At 48.9% G+C, this 20,955-nt stretch overlaps 1 protein-coding gene across 2 annotated transcripts in view; it reads left to right on the forward strand.

Annotated features, from left to right (window-relative positions):
* The window catches only part of HEATR6 (HEAT repeat containing 6), a 353,001-nt gene that overhangs the window by 305,238 nt on the left and 26,808 nt on the right, over positions 1-20,955 (forward strand). The gene's annotated exons all lie outside the window — the stretch shown is intronic.

Genomic DNA, 20,955 nt, shown 5'->3' on the forward strand with positions numbered 1-20,955 from the left:
TTTCTTTAACAAAACTAGGCTAGCAGTGATGAAGACATCTAGGGCTGAATTTAGCCAAGAGTGCAAAGTGGAATCGGGTGCCTCTGTATTAGTGGCAAACTGGGAGTGGCTAGCCTGAATAAAATGACCGTATTTTTGCAGGTCCAGCTTGTCCCAGGGGCATTTCAGGATTGTGTCTGAGGCCGGGGAGTGCACTTGGCGTGGCAAGCGGATCGACAAGGGGATCATAAAATGATCAGTCCAGGTCAGGCTCGTGGGGGCATAACAACTTGCTTACCTGCATTATCAGAGGCGAAGAAGACCTGCGGACATCTCCGCTCTCCCCCGCCGCCGTTTGTTGGTCGTACGGCGGCGGAGAGGGGAGAGCGATACAGAAACTTCATTTCCCAGCGTCCCCTGCTTCCCTGACGGGGACGCTGAACACCGCCTCACACTCCCGCGCCCGGAGGCGCGTAAAGACGAGCTGCTCCTCCCGCGTCGCGGGACGCGCACGGGCGACGCCGGGCTGAGCCCGGGCAGAGGGCGGGCCATCTGTGGCAGAAAGAGGCAGGGCAGGGCCAGCCCCCTGACATCCATCCATGGGTAAGCGCAAGAACATTGTTACTGCAGAGGAGGGGGGGGTAAAAGGGCCAAGGTGCCAAGGTTATTTCATATCTCTCTTCGGCTGTAGAGGCGTTAACTAAGGAAATAGCGAGTGCCGAACTTGAACTGGGTATCACGCCCTCCCCATTAACCACGGTAGCACAACCTATTGAACATGGCGTCGCCCGCGCGCGTCCCGCGACGCGGGAGGAGCAGCTCGTCTTTATGCGCCTCCGGGCGCGGGAGTGTGAGGCGGTGTTCAGCGTCCCCGTCAGGGAAGCAGGGGACGCTGGGAAATGAAGTTTCTGTATCGCTCTCCCCTCTCCGCGGCCGTACGACCAACAAACGGCGGCGGGGGAGAGCGGAGATGTCCGCAGGTCTTCTTCGCCTCTGATAATGCAGGTAAGCAAGTTGTTATGCCCCCACGAGCCTGACCTGGACCGATCATTTTATGATCCCCTTGTCGATCCGCTTGCCACGCCAAGTGCACTCCCCGGCCTCGGACATAATCCTGAAATGCCCCTGGTACAAGCTGGACCTGCAAAAATACGGTCATTTTATTCAGGCTAGCCACTCCCAGTTTGCCACTAATACAGAGGCGCCCGATTCCACTTTGCACTCTTGGCTAAATTCAGCCCTAGATGTCTTCATCACTGCTAGCCTAGTTTTGTTAAAGAAAAAGCATGTGCCCCTTGGTTTAACAAGACCCTAACCTCTGCCAAAAAGCACTGTTAGGCTCTAGAATGTTACTGGAGGAAAACCCATGATCCCTCATTAATAACTCAATACAGGTCAGCTATTAAAGCATACCATAAACTGATCTGTGTTAGACCTGTCAGCCCTAGGGTGGTCTTTCCCTACTTTTTTCGCCCCTGCCTCATTTTTCCCACCTTCTTTTTGTTGGCCCTTAGGTCTTCGGGCACCTTTTCATGGCTAATCCATGTTAAGGTGCAGGTGCTCCCTACTCCAAACATGGCTGCCACTGGCCCCTGCTACTTCAGCGTGGTCTTTTAGTGTAGCACCCTAGTTGCCAGGAGCTGGCTGGGACCCCATACATTGTTGCAATACCAGCCTGCCATGCCCTGTCCATAGGTAGAGTGCGGAAGATCCTGGAACCTTCCAGAAGAAACTATTTTTGCCGCCTTAGAGAGTGGTCACCTGACCTGGGTATATATAAGTAAGGGAGGGAACTTTTTCTAGTCAGTTGGGGCATCACTGACCTGGGGGACCCACACAGGAGATTTAGGCGGGAGGGCCTAGTCAGGAACTTATGCCACTGGGAGTGACAGGATTTAGGTGCTGCCTCTTAATCTGAGTGAGGTATCCTAGACTAGCCCCCTGATCTGGCCCAGCGGTAGGGGAACCCAGGGACCATCTTCAGTGACCTGAGGAAACCGCTTCGACAACCAACCCAGAGACCAACCCACCCAACCATATGCTGAACATTCTCCCCCCTTGAACACCCTTAACGACTGGAACCCAATCTCCACTGAGGACACCATCCGCCTGATGAACTCCATCCATTCAGGATCCCCCACAGACCCATGTCCTCACCACATCTTCAACAATGCAGACTCCGTCATAGCACCGCACCTCCGAGACGCCATCAACTGCTCCTTCAACTCCGCCACCTTCCCGGAAAGCTGGAAACACGCTGAACTCACCGCCCTTCTGAAAAAACCCACAGCGGACCCCACCGAACTCAAAAATTACCGCCCCATCTCGCTCCTTCCTTTCCCGGCCAAAGTCATCGAGAAAGCTGTTAACCACCAGCTAGCCGCCTTCCTCGAAGCCAACAAATCCCTCGACTCCTCACAGTCTGGCTTCCGAGCAAAACACAGCACTGAGACCGCCCTCATCGCAGCAACAGACGACATTCGAACTCTTCTGGACAATGGAGACACAGTCGCCCTCATCCTCCTTGACCTCTCTGCAGCCTTCGACACAGTCTGCCACAGCACCCTTTTACAAAGCCTCAGAAACATCGGAATACAAGGAAAAGCACTTGAATGGATCACCTCGTTCCTCACCGGAAGAACCCAGAGAGTCCGCCTTCCACCATTCAAGTCCGAGGCCACTGAAGTCATCTGTGGCGTACCACAAGGATCCTCACTCAGTCCCACCCTCTTCAACGTATACATGAGCCCCCTCGCGGCCATCGCCCGCCAACACAACCTCAACATCATCTCTTACGCGGATGACACTCAACTGATCCTTTCTCTCACCAATGACCCCAGCACCGCCAAAACTAACCTACACGAAGGAATGAAAGAAGTTGCCGAATGGATGAAACACAGCCGTCTGAAACTGAACTCAGATAAAACAGAAGTCCTCATCTTAGGTACATCCCCCTCTGCATGGGACGACTCTTGGTGGCCGGAAGCCCTTGGAAAAGCACCCATCCCGACAGACCACGCACGGAACCTAGGCGTTATCCTGGATTCTTCACTTTCAATGAACAGACAAGTCAGCGCCGTCTCCTCATCCTGCTTCAACATTCTTCGCATGCTCAAAAAAACATTTCGCTGGATCCCCACCGAAACAAGAAAAACAGTCACCCATGCTCTGGTCACGAGCCGACTGGACTACGGAAACACCCTCTACGCAGGTACTACCGCTAAACTCCAGAAAAAACTCCAACGAATCCAAAACGCCTCAGCCAGGCTCATATTAGACATCCCGCGTAACGAACACATCTCTGATCACCTGAAAAACCTCCACTTGCTACCCGTCAATAAGAGGATCACTTTCCGACTTCTAACCCACGCACACAAATCACTCTACGATATCGGACCAGAATGCCTCAACTCACGACTGTCCTTCTACACCCCCTCCCGCCAACTACGTTCTTCCAGCCAAGCCCTCGCCACTGTACCTCGCATCAACAAGACCACCATGGGTGGTAGATCCTTCTCATACCTGGCAGCTAAAACATGGAACTCACTCCCCACTTGCCTTCGCCTTACCCAGAACCACCTAGCATTCAGAAAGCAACTTAAAACGTGGATATTCGACAAGTAATCCTCCTCCCCTCCCTAAGCGCCTTGAGACCCTCTGGGTATGTAGTGCGCTATATAAATTCTTTGACTTGACTTGACTTGACTATCCAGCCTCCAACTCAAGCCCCCCCCCCCTCTTCAAGGAACCACCTCATAAGGCCGCAGAACCATCCAAGCGCTGAGAAGACTACTTGCCCTTCACACAGAGACTACTGGGGGAACGACCAGGTACTGGACTGTGCTACCCTGCGCACTCCCTGCCTCCATCTCGGCCTACCCTGTCCTGCCTGCCTCCCCCTGACTGAGTTCTCTGGTTTCTATCCTGCCTGCAGTCCCTGTTGAATTGTTTGAAAAGCGCTATAACCTGCTCCCATGTTCAGCGCTGTATCGGAGACTGCCTGCCCTGTCAAGTGCTGTGCAATTCCCTCGGCGCTAGGCCCTTCCGAAGAGCGCCGTATCGCCCCCTTCAAGCGCTGTACTTTGCCCCCTGAGGCGCCCCCGTCAAGCGCTGTACTTTGCCCCCTGAGGCGCCTGAGGAGATCTCTTCACGATCGCGGCGCGAGCGCCTCACTTTTGACACCCCCGAGGCGCTTCCGGCCGCCAACGCTGCTGCCTGCCCTCGCGCTGTGTCCTGCGGCCCCAGCGGAGCCTACGCCGTCATCTTGCCCCCCTCGGTGGCCCCCGTATGCCAGGAGAGGGCCGCCGCACCGAGTAAATCAGGCCGCGCTAGGCCTGAAGCCTCCCAGGCCCACATCACATGAGCGGGAGCGCCGCGGCGTCTTCGGCCGCACCCCCGCCCCAGCTGCGCAGTCATTGGCTGCCACCGCCGAGCCCTCCTTACAAGGCCCGGCGATCGGGGAAAGCCGTGACTCGAGGGGGAGCCCTGGAGCAGAAGAGCCCCCTCCGACTTGCTCCCCCACCTTCTACTGCCTCACCCCCGGCGCCGGTGCTCCGTATCAGCTCCCTGCACCGCGCCGGGCCGAGTGAGGCCCCCGGTCGGGCGGAAGCCCTGCCCGCCTTACTAGAACCGTCGCAAGGGCCCCGGAGGGCCGAAGACACCAGGTAACACCCGGGGGAGGAGGGCGGAAGGCCGGTCAAGGCCCAGAGTTTGCCCCTCCCCCGGGGAGAAGTGAGACTGGGCCCTGTTGGCCCCAATGTGCCTCTAGCGACTGCGAGGCCCCGAATTAACTGCCTTTGCCTGGAGTTAGGCTTGCCTTGAATTAACTGTTTAGACCTGGTTACTGGTTATGCCTGAAAACAGTTGCATGCTGTATTAACTGTTCATGCCTGATTATATGCCGATTGGTCCAGCAGTGGACCCGCCCAAATGCAGTGAATTACCTGAAATGAACCGTTTATTCTTACAAGATGAGAGGTGAATACTTGCGGTGTAGAGCTTAATGAAATGTTGAGTGTTTAGCTCTTGCCAAAGGGATTGATGACCGGTACCTCTACTTAATGAAATGTTTGGTGGCTTGAATTACTTGAAACCTTAGACCAATTCTGGAAAGGTTATTGCGACAGGCTGTGTTCACTATTGATTAGCTACAGTTGCTCACATGAATAAAATGCTTTAATGAAACGCTTTAATGAAACACTTACGCATTGATTGCCTTGATCTGAAGCCTATATAAAAGACTTTGATTTTCAATCACAAGTACTGGTGTGGTCTCCATTATTGCGCCCACTTCTTGTCTCAGTGGATGGGTCTGTTATGTAGCTGCTTTACACGTAAGCCCCTGGTTGCCTACCTGCTCGAGCCAAGCTACCCCCCGGGGAACTGGTGTTCCCAGTTCTTAGTCTGTTAACCCCCTAGTACCTGAGGTGGTCGTCATAAATAATAAACCTGTGGGGGCATCATCGGATTGCCCCCACCTATCAATACCTCATTACCGCCACCAACCCAGAGGGATCCGACCCCTGGCCAAGGCCCCAAAAGGGACTCTGCAAAGAGGAAGAAAGCGGTGGCCAGCACGACTCCGCACTCTGGGACTGATCTAAGCATGGGTGAACAGTTGGAGGCGCTTTTTTGTGCGAGGATCAAGCCTTTGATTGCAGATATTGCCAAAGACATAGTGGTCACATTGAACACTTGCCTTTCCGGACTCTTAAAGAAATGTTCTTTAATAGATAAAATTGTTAAAGATTTTTCATCAGTGCCAATTTTACTTAAAGGAGACACTGTTGCCCCTTGTACTAACATTGCCGTTGATATGTCCAAAAGAACTCCGGACCCCTACCTGCTCCCCACTAGGGAGAACAACTTGTCCGATGGGGCACGACCTACCAATTTGCTCAATACTCCCCCTCGTATGGGGGTCCCTTACTGGGGAATATAGGGGCCAATACAAATGTTAATACCCGCCCAAGCAAACCTGCTCTCAATAGGCAGACATGGGGAAGTAAGCTGCAAATAAATCTACCCCCGGAGGCAGCCCCACTAGTAGCTATTTTCATTGGCGTGCCCGCTCTAGCAGAGGGCACGGTGGAAACTGCTACCGACCTATTAAGAAAGGCTAGGGCATGGTGTGCAGAAGGTAGCAGTGGTGGGACCCATATAGCAGACAGGGTCATATTCGCCAACAGGGTGGGTTGGATCAGGAAACGTCCCAAGTCAGTGCAGGGGGACTGTGTAGTAGTCAACTTTGATCGCCCAGACCAGGCTAATAAACTTTTCTGGGATGGGTCCGACTTAGAGGGGGCAGTTTACATGAGACCAGTCCCCCTGGGGTTCTTCTATCCACCTCACAACACACACTGTAGCACTGAATACCCGGGATCACCTAGCAGTAGCCGGTTCTACGCAGGAGCTGGGGCTAGACCAGTGAGACCCATAGAGCATCAAACCAGAGGAAATTTAGGAACACAGACTGCCCCAAACTTGTTGCAGACACATACTCACATGGAAGGAGGAGGGGTAGTAGTGAGTAACCATTTCTCGCCCCTCTCCAACATCGAAGAAATTGATTGACAACCTCCCCCATCTCAGTCTGCCACCCTAGAGATTCATAATCCAGGTGAAGCAACAGTTTGCAAATTGATAACATGGAATGTAGCCGGGATCAGAACAAAGAGGGTTGATCCATCATGGATTGATTTCGCAAGAAGCTATGACATTATAGCATGTCAAGAAACATGTAATATATCACCCAGCTCTTGGCTAGATGGCTACTCATCCTACTCTTATGTAAATAGAAAGAGCAAAACCCTGCCAAGATAGATAACTAGAGGTCCTCTAAGGGATCCACCACTGTTATATATGGAGCAACATTAACTATGCCTTCTTACCTTTGCACCCCCGTCCATGCAACTATAATTTCATTCTTTAGTTGCAGGCCATGCTATACTTATTTAATTGAACTGTTTGAATGTTTGTGAGTCTGATTGATCCCCTGAAGGTATGGGTGTCTGTTAAGTTCTTAGAACTGCCCTGGAGTGAGTGGAACACTGATTATTATGAATTTGCCTTTCTCTTTTTATATGATATGAAAAATGTCATGTGTCTTACCCATTGAACTCTATGTATGTATATACCGAATGCTTTTTAGAAATGTCAGATTCTATAAAAATAACTACATTTTATATTTTCTAAAAAAAAGTATGGACTGACCTACACGTTTGTTGTCCTTGGCTCTGATGCATAGTTAATGTTGCTCCATATATAACAGTTGTGGATCCCTTAGAGGACCTCTAGTTATCTATCTTGGCAGGGTTTTGCTCTTTCTATTTACATTGTTCTAATCCCCTCCTTTCCTGCCTATATCATTTATCTTGTCGGGGAACCCCCTTCTATTGTGTACTCATCCTACTCTACCCCGGCAACTCCTAGCCTCGCTGGTAGGGCAAAGGGTGGTCTTGCTTGTTTGTTTTTCCTTAATCTCAAAGGCACTTTCAAGAAGGTCCCGAGCATTTCACCGAATATCCTTATTGTTGAATGGTCCGCCCTATCCAGTAGCAAAACTCTTTTTATACATTTTTATAATTCTTGGGATAGGGGAAATGACCATGTAGCTGATCTGCAACAATGTATTACTATGTACAGTCAAATGAATTACACTAATTTTGAGATAATCCTATTAGGAGATTTTAATGTACACCCTTGCAGCGAATCATGTTTTCTAGGCGACCAGGAGGGCCAACGGGCATAGCGACACCCCACTTTAAGCACACGAAGGCAGGGGAGGCTCTTGAGGAACTTCTTGCTAGTTGGAACCTATATGAACCCTGTATTAGTGACGGAGGGACCAGAACCGTTACATACAAAGGCACTGATCCAGGCTCCATTTTAGATTATATCTTCACGACCTCAGGCTTACTACACAGAGTGTTGTCCTATAAAACCCTAGACTCAATCTACAGCGACCATAATCCGGTCCAGTTAATTATGCAATGGGGAGTCCATCGGGAGGTAAGCCCTGTCCCTCGGCTATTGGTCACAACCTACGTCTCGTGGACCAAGGGAGAAGGATAAACTGGGCTAAAGTGGTTCCTGAAGATTTTATGGACAAGTTATTGCCCGCAATCAAAGGACAATTGGCTATCTGCCAGGATCAACAGGCTACTCCCACTGAGGTGATGAAGGCCTCTGAATCTATATGCTCTCATGTCGCTGGAGCCTTAACTGCTAAACCTCTACAGGGTGGGACTAAACAGCATCGTTGGTTTGATGCCAAGTGTTCCAAAGCGCACAAGGCTCTAATGACAGCCTTAAAATCAACCCCGAGAGACAGTGCAATGGTGGCTAGTTTAAGAAAGGAGTATAAGGCCATTGTAATTGGGAGGAAAAATGATATTGAAAAGAAGGCCTGGTGTTAGAGGGGCGATCCCAGGGGAGGACAGACTTGGCACCTGACCACCCTGTGACCCACCTCTCCTAGGAACACAGCCGAGCACTGGCGGGAGACCCTCAGGGGGAGGATCCCGAATCTAGAATCGTACACGCTGCGCTAGCACCACTTGACAAAGGAACACCACACCGTAGGATTAAGAGAACGTATTCTTTATATCTTCACGTAAAGATGGATCTTTATGATCCGCAGTTTCTTTTGCACAGGCGAGAAAGGGCTCAAAGAGTCTCAGTAGAGGTAGGGTAGCGGGACAGTCTCAAGGTTCCAAGTATCCGGGCACATCTCTCAGTCCTTGAGCTGGGGGATACGGGGTGATCTTGGGTCCAGCCGGACCAGAATAAACTCCGTGCCGCGATCGAATCAGCAGGGCTCGAGGAAGGAGATTGCATTTCTTACGGTCTTGGGGAGCCGCGATCAGATCAGCTGGGCTCGGGGGTTCTCAAGGTTGCAGGGGAGCCGCGACCGCGTCAGCAGGGCTTGATGATCTCTCTGGTTGCAAGGGAGCCGCGACAGCGTCAGCAGGGCTCCGATAGTTCTTCAGATTGTAGGAGAGCCGCGACGAAGTCAGCAGGGCTCGGTGGTCTCTTCGGTTGCAAAGGAGCCCCGACAAGGTCAGCAGGGCTACCGTAGTCCAGGATACAACTGGTTTGATCGTCCCAGAGCCACCCTTGATATAGGACTCCCTTCCTTTGATGTCCGGAGTCCTCTCAGGCGGAGGTCTTAGCACCTGGGGGCTGGTTGTTGGGGGTTCCGCCTCGGCGGCTCCTTTCATCCTTTCAAGTTGGGTCTGGAGGGATCCCAGACACTCAGCAGGCCTGGAGCCAGCCCGCAGGGAGGCCGGATGGGTGATCGAAACTCATCTCTTGAGGGGAGGTGGAAGGTGTGACCTAGCTACTCCTCCCTCTCTCGCTCACAGGGAGCGCTCTACCCCCTAGCTGGGGATGGCGCCGAAGGCCGAGGTCGGTCTGGGGCCGGGGCGGCCATCTTAGGGACAGGGGCTTCGGCCTCGGTTACTAGGAAAATGGGGGGCGAGGACGGGGAGCCCAGTGTCGGATGTAGGTCATGGCGGGAAGGGTCGGGTGGATCAGGGTCATGGGGGTCTGCACGGATCAGGTAGGACCACGCCACGAGGCCGGGTCCAACACCTGGGAAGATCTACTTTCCTGTGAGGTCCTGCATGATAGCTCACAGTTTTGGGCCATAGTTAACTACCCATATTTCTCAGAGGGGGACAACACAGTTACTGAATGTATTATCCCAGACGATAAGTGGGTGAGGCATTTTGGGGAGGTATATGGGAATAGTGAAATTGTAGCCCCGGATATTCAGTGGGAGAAGGATGAGTGTGCTCCCTTGTCCTTTTCACCTGAGGATGTGGAGAAAGCAATTGTGGAGACCTCCAAAAAGAAGGCCCCAGGGCCGGATGGCGTCCCTGCGGACTTTTACAGATACTCCCCAAAACTCTGGGCGGGGGTCCTAACAAATGTTTTTACAGCCGCAAACGGTAAAGTCCTCCCCAGCACTTGGTCCACCTCTATCATTGTGCCAATTTTAAAAAAAGGCCAGCGGGATGACCCAGGGTGTTACAGGCCAATTTCTCTTTTAGACTCTGCGATTAAGATCCTAGGCAGAGTCCTATTATACAAACTTAGAGATAACATCGAAAGGTGTGGGGGCCTAATAAATACTCAATACGGCTTCAGAGAAAAGAGGGGTACGGTGGACCAGTGTTCTAATCTGCATCTGATACTATCAAAGTATACAGTTGCCAAGCAGGGGTCCTTGTTTCTAGCTTTTATGGACCTCTCCTCGGCTTTTGACCTTGTGAACAGGTCAAAACTGCGGGAAGTTCTAGTGCAGATGGGGGTGGACAAACCACTCGTTCACTTTTTGGCTTCTTTACACCAGGAACTATTCGCCCAAGTGAGGGTTACGAAGGAAGGGAGATGCACAAGTCATGTCAAATCGTTAAGAGGAGTGAGTCAGGGCTGCATCCTGGCCCCCCTCCTTTTCACCATCTACATAAGCGGCCTGGATAAACATCTAGAGGCAGTGGAGGGGGACGTTCCGCGTATAGGAGAAGCGAAGATCCCGGCTCTCCTATACGCGGACGATGCTGTCCTAATAGCACGCACAGGGGTGGGCCTCCAGCGTTTGCTTGATTCCTTTGGTACCTTTATGGACCAGCTGGACCAGCTGGACCTAAAGATCAATGCAAACTAGTCTCATACCATGGTGGCGGGCCGACACAGAAATAAGAGGAAAACTATAAACATTTTCTGTAAGGGGGAAGCTGTGTCAAGGGTGGATGTTTTTCCCTACCTGGGAGTAATCTTCGATGAGAAGGGCACATGGGGCCCAAAAATAAAGGCTAAAAGTTTATCTATGGTGAGAGCAACCTCAGCCTTGCTGAGTTTTTCAAAAAGGTTGGGTGCCAGGCTCTTGGATGCCCTATTAAAAATGTACGATTCTAAATGTATTTCCATAGTCATGTACGGTTCCGCACTATGGGGTTATGTGTCACAAGAACTGATACAAAAAGCGGAAAATAAATTTTTGAGACGCTTGTTATCCACCCCTCAGTCCACCCCGACATTCTCAATTCATGAGGAGGTGGGACTTGACTATGTCACTGATAGAATCAGAATGGCCCCCCTATTATTCTGGCTAAAGACATGGCTTAATGACGAGTTAACACTTAATCACTCCATTATGACAGACGTTATGTTATTAGATCATGCAATGAAAATTCCCTGGCTAGAAAATGTAAGACATACTTTTGCACAGCTAGAACGCCCGGATTTATACAATGCCCCATCCTGCATTAGGCGGGAGGACGTGACCTGGACTAAAAAGAACTTTCTGGCTGTGGCAAGAGTAGCTCGGGAAGAGCAGGAACTGACGAAACCAACGGTCAGACATTATTTGTTAGTTAGCTCGCCTTCCCTTGAGCCTTACCTTAGTATCGTAATTAAGCCCGTTCACAGGCTTTTGTTAACTAAATTTAGATTCAATTTAATACACTACTCACTAGGCACTTATCATTCATGGTGTAAACCGGAAAGTGGTCCCCCATGTAGCTGTGATGAATTCTCCTTTTAGGATTCCATGCATTTTATTATGTTCTGTAGCTTGTACATGGCACCCAGGAAGAAATATCTGGCACCTTTACTAAGAGAGGCAGGTTTTATCCAGGCTAGGCCTGCCTTTGTTTATTTACAGTCTTTATGTAGCATTCGTGTTATGTTTTGTGTGACCAGTTTCTTAGTGGCTGCTCATAGAATTAAATAAAAAAATGCCCACTAAGAGATCCTGTACAGCTAAGCTTGCAATTACACTGAAATATCTACAATACGTCTAGATTTGCACTTGTCCTTAACATGTCCCATTAATGATCTTACATATGATTGTGTATATGTATGAAATAAGTGTTTTTTAATTGTATATAAATGTTTTATTGCTTTTATGATTTTAACGAATCGAATAAAGTGCATTTGACTGACTGACTGATCAGTCCAGGTCATGGGTAAAGGTGTTGCTACCACTAGAGCACTGCGGCTAGGAAAACAAGCATTTGCAATGCAATAGGTCTCGCATTAGGAAAGTTTGAGCTATTGGTATTGTAAATGACACATTTTTTATTTGTTTTGTTTTTGAAAATAGCGAAATTAATAGCTTTGCATTTACAATGCCAATAGTTATATCTTTCGCAAATGTGACACCTATAGCATTTGTAATGCAATATGTGTTGTATTTACGTGACTTACATGTATTGATATTACAAATAATGGCTTTTAATTTCTTTAAATACTTAAATAAAAGTTATTTTAAGAGGGTGAGAGGGTGAGGGTGGCTGAGTGAGGGTGAGAGTCTTGTGAGGGTGAGAGGGTGAGAGGGTTGTGAGGATGAGGGTGTGTGAGGGTGTGAGGGTGTAGGTGGGTGAGTGAGGGTAAAAGGGTTGTGGGGTGAGGGGGTGTGAGGATGAGGGGTGTGAGGATGAGGAGGTGTGTGGGGGGTATGGGGGTGTGAGCGTGAGGGGGTAGGAGCGTGAGGGGGTAGGAGCGTGAGGGGGTAGGAGCGTGAAGGGGTGAGCGTGAAGGGGTGAGCGTGAAGGGGTGAGCGTGAAGGGGTGAGCGTGAGGGGGGTGAGCGTGAGGGGGTGAGCGTGAGGGGGGTGAGCGTGAGGGGGTGAGCGTGAGGGGGTTGAGCATGAGGGGGGTGAGCGTGAGGGGGGTGAGCGTGAGGGGGGGTGAGCGTGAGGGGGGGTGAGTGTGAGGGGGGTGAGCGCGTGAGGGGGGTGTGAGCGTGAGGGGGGGTGAGCGTGAGGGGGGGTGTGAGCGTGAGGGTGGGTGTGAGGGTGAGGGTGAGGGTAGGTGTGAGACTCGCGTAAATGCGACACTTTTTACATATCTTTACTGGTGCAAAACGCATTGGTACCAGCATGATGCACAGAAGATGGACGGGGTTGGTTGTAATTGGTGTGCAGGGGAGTTAGAGGGGGCTTCGAGACAACATGTTCTTTCCACCAATTCGGTCCATTTAAAAAGCCACCTCTTTAAATAGCAGCAACCAAAATAAAAAATAAAATCTCCAAGTCGCACATGTATTATAGCTACAGCGTGACTTATGGCATTAGTAAAGCTGTTGCCAAGGGAGTCAGGCTACTAGCAGCCAACAAGCGCGTGTTTTTCACTTTCTGACTAAGAACAGAAATTTGGGAGAAAAAGTAATCACTTTTACAACTTGAACAGGATAACGAAACAGGCTGATTAAGACAAAGCATTTCCGAGGGCGGGACAGGGCTGCGGGCGCCATTGTTGTGTGCACATGTGATGTTGATTTAAAATTTAAACTAGTCCTTTCTTTTACATATTTCATAATACTATCATTTTTGTACAAGTGTGCTAAAATGTCAAAAAAACATCAAACATTAGTGAGACACAAACTGGCGCATAACTTAATTGCATAATATGGCCTTCCATGGCGAATAATTTAGTGAATATTGCCACATACCTCGAGCCGTTGCAGGATTCTAGTTTGCTCACCATGTTACAAAAGCATTGGGGATGACCATGTGGGCTCCTACAATATTGTTTTCATGTGAAAAGCTAACGCTACCTGAAATTGAGAACAGACCGGTTATGAGGTAAGATGTAGCACCTGACCCAGCGTGGAACAGTAAAAGAACTCGACTGCACCTAAACGTGAACAACTCAATCGAAAAAACAAACAAGGCGGAAGAGACGCGAGACGCCAGCGGCCAGTCGCGTGCACATCTCCTGTTATAGTGATCGGGAGAGTGCCGCCGCGCTGCCCGCGGCGACCCGGAAGCTCTTGGCCGGCCGGCCAATCTGCTCGCGGCCGACCGGAAGTCCCGCCTCCTGAGGTCCGTGAGGCGGCCTGCCGGCGCATGGAGCGCCCTGCCGGTCCTGGGTAAGCCCGGGTCCCCAGGAGGGGGCCGGGGAGAAGGAGGAGTGTGGCGCCTGTTGCGGGGCTCCTCTGACCTGAGGGAGCCCCGATTGAGAAGAGGAGACGCGCCGTGAGGAGCCCCGCCGGAAGAGCGCAGTCGGTGAGTGGGGCCCAGGGCTGATGTGAAGTCCGTGCGTGCCTGTGTGTATGCCTGTGGGGGAGGGGGAGGGCGGGTAGGGGGAGGGGGCGGGGAGTGTGTGCGCGTGTGCGCGCGTGTGCATGTGTGTGCGCATGCGTGACTGTGTGTGATTGAGAGAATGCGAGGCAGGGGATAGTGTGCCGTGTGCCTGTATGTGTGCCGTGTGCCTGCGTGTGCATGCGCGCGCCTGTGTGTGTGCGTGCATGCAGAGGGGTGGGGGCTGTCTGTGTGTGAGCAAGGGCTTTGCTCCGTGCAAGCGCAGCTCAGACGCGCGCTCCAGAGGTGAAATCTGACAATGGGAAAGCGCGCGTCTGATTGCTGTCCACTTTCCTGAATAAGGGCAACATAAGTTGTCGAGCTGACAGCATTCATGCTTCGCATGAATGCCACATCAGCTCGACCTAAAAACTGGTCAGCAGAATGTGTTGCAGCAGTAACTAATTAGGTTAGCTGCAATGTTGAGTGAATTAGTTTGTGTGAAAAACAGAATGTTGGGTGAATTATTCTGAATGAAGGCAAAGATATTGGCGTGTTGCCGGACCTAGGATCGACAATTAATTTGAAAGAGCTTAAAGTTAGTGAACCAGGGTGAGGTCTGGGAGGATGGTCTAGTGATAGGCCCAAATGTCTGATGTTTTAAACTCCTCGGGCACCCACGTGTGCCAGCCGCATTTCCGTGGGAGGTACCTTAGTGCAAGAAGTTCAGAAGATGGGTAGACTAATGGGAGGGACAAGGTGCCGTCCGTGCATCGGCCTCATTTTATGCTGTGAGCCTTGATCAAGAAATGAGTAAGTGGCGGCAACTAGACAGCTAACATTTAAATGCGCTGGCAGCCCCACTAAGATGGCTGACCACACACTACTGCTGAAGAGCATTTGCTGGTAAGCGCAGGCCTGAATGAACTTAATGTAATGTGGCTAGCAGCGACGCAGTTCTAGAATAAAGTGCAATGCTTATAAGAGCGCAGCGAAGAGTTATTTACACAATGCAGTACATTATTTAAAATATTAGCGAGAAGACTCAAAGAAGTAAACAGGATGGTGTATACGAGGTGAAGGGGAGGCGAATAAGAGGTGCAGGAGAGTCTCAACACACTGTCATGGACCTCATCCTCATAGCACCACAGTGGGCCACACAGACGTGGTACTCAGACCTACCAGGGTTGTCCAGAGAACAAATGATAACAATCAAAGCAGAACATGATCTATTAACAATGCAAGAAGAGAGTGTACCAACTGGAGCCGGCAACTCTCGGTTTAGAGGCCTGGCTCCTGAATTCTTAGAATTTAGACATCTCAAGTACTGCAAAGAACAATGAAAATCCTTAAGGAGGCAATAAAGATTATTGTAAAAAAACTTTGCAAAAGGGAAAAAGTACATTCACTGGTGCACCAATAACAGGTATATGGAGACAAGGACAAAACTGTGTTACCATACCTTACTAACCTACTAGAGCCTGGGTTAACCTATTCATCCTTAAAGATACTCCTGGCAGCCATAACCTCCTATACCAGCGACACTTTTTGTAACAGCTTCCTCACAATAACAGTGGTGAAAAGAGTCCTGGAAGGACCTCAAAGAATTGCACCACCAAGATCAGTTCCACCACCATTGTGGAACTAAAATACCGTGCTAACGCAGTTAATGATAATGCCTACACACAAAACGGTTCCAAAATCGCTCACACTCAAGGAATCGTTCCTGATTGCAATTACATCACTGTGCTGTGTAAGCGAACTGCAGGCACTAACAATACAGGACACAACAACAATAATGACCTAGGTCTAGGGCCTTCACTTTCAATTATGTCGAGCTGGGGTATCACACGTCGCAATCAATTACAACAACCTCCCATTTTTTATATATGTATAGGGTAGGGTCTACGCCAGTCAAAAGCCCACCTTAAAAAAGCCCATCCCCTTATCTAGACAGAGTAGTAACCCACACCAACGTGTGATAGAAAAAAAAAAAGGTGCAAAAGCAAGATGGCACCTCACAGGCGCACCACCAATGGGACCCCTGGTAGGTACTCACCAGGACGGCCCTGTTATCATCATTGGTGCCATCAAGCTTAAAGAAAAGTGTCCAAGTGAAAGCAACTGTGTTAACAGTGATGAGTGCAGTGGAAACGAAACAGGCAACATATACAATGGTGTCACACAACATATAACATAAAACAACGCATACAGCACGGACAGATAACTTTATTCTTGTTCCTTTGTGCTAGTTGTGTATATTAAGTCAGGCAATTTCTTCAGGGCATATACTTTTTACGCCACTGCATTGGACACCAGGGCTTCAAACACTGTCAAAAAACACAAAATAAAATAAACTCGAGTTTACTTCCTTGCCAAATGGGAAAATTCCTATAAACTGCTGCGCAGACAAAAATAATTATTGCCATATTTACCCTCTATCGGCAATTATCTCTCCTACCAGCGGAGAGGTCTTAAAAACAAGTTTTGGTTAACTCCTTCTGTGAGTTTAGTAACACCTCCTTCCGTTACTCGTAACTGTAAAAAACCATCACAATGTTCTTAGAAAACTTATCACTTACCCTGCTCCCTAATCTACATCTTCATTCCATTTAAAAATCCTTTCTTTAACACCATATTTTCTACTTTACCGATACTAGGAGTGCCGCCGGCTTTCTCTCGTCCCTCGAGCAAACTCCCCATCGGCTAGTGTATATTTACGTACTTGCGCGATTGAATGGCCTTCACCGATAGGCTAGGTCATTCTCGCGCTATTTGAGGCTTTCATCAAGTTTGTGTATAGTTCTACAGGGTGATACTCGATGAGATCTAGCCCTGAATTAGTATGCGTAAATGTACACATCCTGAGATACATACAGACTATAAGAATACTCTTTTGGGCCACGCTTTCACTAACATCAGTTTGGGTGTTTGTATACAATAAAAGGTAGTCCTGAAAAAGTTTGCATATGTAAAAAATACACATGAGCACGCTGCAGCGTGATCTCGCAAGATTGTCATAATATCTACCAGTCTAAATACATCTCAATGTGGTTAAGCCCGATCCAAGATGGCCTCAAATAGCGCGAGAAAGCCGACGGCAAAAAGTATATGCCCTGAAGAAATTGCCTGACTAGTACCATGGCAATGAAACATTTTGGCGAGTAGAACATGGCTTTATAGGCAGTAGCTATATTCACTTTTTTAATATACGCAACTAGCACAAAGGAACAAGAATAAAGTTATCTGTCCGTGCTGTATGCGTTGTTTTATGTTATATGTTGTGTGATACCATTGTATATGTTGCCTGTTTCGTTTCCACTGCACTCATCACTGTTAACACAGTTGCTTTCACTTGGACACTTTTCTTTAAGCTTGATGGCACCAATGATAACAGGGCCGTCCTGGTGAGTACCTACCAGGGGTCCCATTGGTGGTGGGCCCGTGAGGTGCCATCTTGCTCTTCCACATTTTTTCCTATCACACGTTGGTGTGGGTTTCTACTCTGTCTAGATAAGGGGACGGGCTTTTTTAAGGTGGGCTTTTGACTGGCGTAGACCCTACCCTATACATATATAAAAAATGGGAGGTTGTTATAATTGATTGCGACGTGTGATACCCCAGCTCGACATAATTGAAAGTGAAGGCCCTAGACCTAGGTCATTATTGTTGTTGTGACTTATTGAGTGGAGGGCGACCTAGGTCTGTATTTCCCTCTCAGCTCCATGTTGGTGTGTACTAACAATACAGGAACCAACTCCTTGTTAACCAAAGTATATAGCTACTAACTTTCTTCAAAGCCTGGATGTAAGGAGCGCTTTAATGTACTATCTAGAAGAAACTAAAAGGTTTTGTAAAGGAAACAGGTTGTTTGTTTCCTTTGCCTTGGCAACTAAGGGATCCCCAGTTACCAATGGTTCAATCTCAAGACAGATTGCAGAAACAATACATACTTGATATTGGAAGGCAGGGATGGCATGCCTGCGCGCCCAAGAGCCCACTCAACAAGGAAAAAGGGGGCAACACTGGTGATCCTAGGAAACGTACCAATCGATGCAGTCTGCGTAGCGGTGACATGGGCATCACCACACACCTTCTTAAAACATTATTGTATGGACATCCAAATGAACATCAGAACACAGGTGGGATAAAAGGAACTACAACACATGTAAGCTAACAATTCCTCCTTTCATCCCAACCAATATGGTAAGAGATACAGCAAAATAATCGAATGCACAGCATGTGAAGGATTCAAGCTGCAAAACGAAATGAACAGAGGAAGTATGCCAGGAAAGAAAGAAAAAATAATTTGAAGATGGCAACTAATCACACAGGAACACCCGGCTCCATCAAAGGTCACATAGGGGAAGGATGGTGGTCGACGACGCCCAGAGGAAAAGAAGAGAGAAAGAGACCATTCCGTACCCAGCCAATAGATGGTGGAATAATGCACAGCATGTGAATTTAGAAAATTCTTCAAGCTACAAAACTACCCCTACTGGTAAGTAACCATTTTTATGTCATCACTAGTAAGGAACATCAGACGATACGTACAGAGCCTCAGCCTCTGAACACAGTAAGAAGTTCCCTTCCTGCCAGTGAATATCAAGGAACACTTCTACCCCAGGAACCTTCATTCCCACTCATGAAAGTTACCCTCGCAACCCTGTTAAAAGTAGTGTAACCCTTTAGCACCTTGGAAGAGGGGTCAGAAGGTGACACATGAGATGCTGTGAAGAGTCCGGGAGCAGGGGACCATTTGGGGTCTAGATGAGACTCCGCTCTGTAGATTCTTTGCATCTTGCATCCATAGCTCCTCCCTTGGGTATGGAGACCCCAGGCTGCAACTGCACCACTTAGCCACCACTCCATTGAAGGGTCACAGAAGACTTTAGCTGGTCACAGTGTTACAGATACATTTTTGGGAGATTGGTCTAGGGGCCTCCCCCCGTTTTACACCCATCCAGGCATGGCTAGGGTCCATTTCTCCTCCCGCTTCATTGACTGGAGACTTGCAGCAGGGAATCAGGCTCAGCTTTGTGTGTGGTCTGTCTCAGTCTTAGTCCCACTCTGATGGTGCTGGTTTCTCTCCTGACTCCTCCTACCTCTGCGGATCGCTAATGTGAAGATGCCCGCCACTCAGTCAGTGGGATGAGAGTCTAGGTGAAGGAAACAAAGAAGGATTCCCCTAGTTTTCAGATGCACCCAAAGTCTGCTCTAAACTGTGAGTCATAAGAACAATAAGAATCAGAGGGAAGCTTTGACCACTGCAAGATTAGCTACTGATGACATCCAGTCACAACAGTTATGTTGGAAGTTGCCCCATATTTGGAGCTGCCCTTTTATCAAGGAGTAAGTGGCTCCTCAACCTGGAGGTATCCTCTCCATTACCTTTCCTTGGTGACTTTGCACTTCTTGTTGGGCGTATCAGACTTTTATACTCTGTGGACCAGGAGAAGCTGTGTCAGGAGATGCCGCATCCGTCCTTTCCCTTAGGGCTCGAACTGGAGGACTAGCTTCTATGCTTTCCTTGAAACTCCTTCCTGGATGATCTCGGTTTGAGGGAGGCTGAAATTCCCCATTGCCCCTCTTTCTCAGATCCCATTACAGCCTTTTCATGTACAAGTGCATCTCCTAAGGCCAGAAGTTAGACCATGGCACCAGTCTCTCTGATCCATCTGGCACTGCTAACCCCTACCTGCATACTATTCTCAGATGCAACTACTGACCTTTCACAGATGGATTAGATCTCAATGGGATCTGCCTTCTGTGATTCAAATCATGAGGCCCATATGGGAAAGCCAGCTATTCGTAAACCAGCACCATCTATCACGATGCTGTTAGGTTGTTTTGGGCAAAGCTTTCTAAGGATTTTCCATCATGGTACCAATATTCCTCAATAAGCATGAGGGTGTTTATGCTCTGATGATTCCTCCTGTCCCAGTAGAGATGCCAGAGCAACATATAGCCATTACCCCTGCATGAAGGTGTCTGTTCCTTTCTTTCTGTAATTTCCGGCAAGGATCCAAAGCTTACTTCCTTGTTTAATATATTTTTGTCAAACATTTTAAGTTTTACAATGTGTGAGGGTCATCTCCCCCAAAAACCACAGGTATAAACGCTAGAAAGAACACCATAAACATATGTCTGTGACAGATTCACACAATGTATGTCCGTGGTGTCCTAAACTCCTCTTAAGACTCAATCGTACAATTACTGCACCAGGATGAACCCGAAGGCTGTCCAGGACTGCGTGTCCAGGCTCTACGCCCCCAACACCGCCATGAAGCATATAAGGGCTATTTTCGCTTGAAGTCGAGGGAGCAGGTGCATTCTCACTCTTGAGGACACTCTCTTGAAAGATACCTTTTCCCACTCCTAGTTGTCGGGTAATTTGAAGTCCAAGAAGAAGTATAAGAAGTCAAAATGTGACTTCCCTACTTCCTGCCACTCTTGTCAAGGGAAGTAATGCAGACATCACACGACCTCCTGATGTCGAAATTATTGGTGTTCATCCTCAAAAAGGAAGAGCCGATATATCCTGCTGAAGCCTCTGCCTATGTATTTTTCTATGTATATTTTAAAAGGGCTTTTTATTTTGTGGTAGTTACATTTTGCTTTATTAGAAGGCTCCCATTGGCGGGCCATGAATTAGGGAGCTATGGGACAAAGCACCCAGTGGGGTGAAATCCACCACACTATGAATCCCACAATTCTGTGGGGGACTGCTTCAATGTGCTCATCAGAGTAAGCCTATAAGAAGACAGCAGATAAAAATAAAAGGTGTGGTGAAAAACGCTGTGTACCAATCGGAACCGAGCCTATGATTAAGAATTTATTTCGAAACGTGTCCGGCTGCATCCCATGTTTTACATAGTCTTGTGGAGAATTGCTGCTGGCAGAGTGTGTCCGTCTTCGCCAGCGCATATCCCACTTCTCTGCGT

This window comes from Lissotriton vulgaris, chromosome 2_1 (assembly GCF_964263255.1).
Source record: "Lissotriton vulgaris chromosome 2_1, aLisVul1.2, whole genome shotgun sequence".
Classification (NCBI taxonomy): Eukaryota; Metazoa; Chordata; class Amphibia; order Caudata; family Salamandridae; genus Lissotriton; species Lissotriton vulgaris.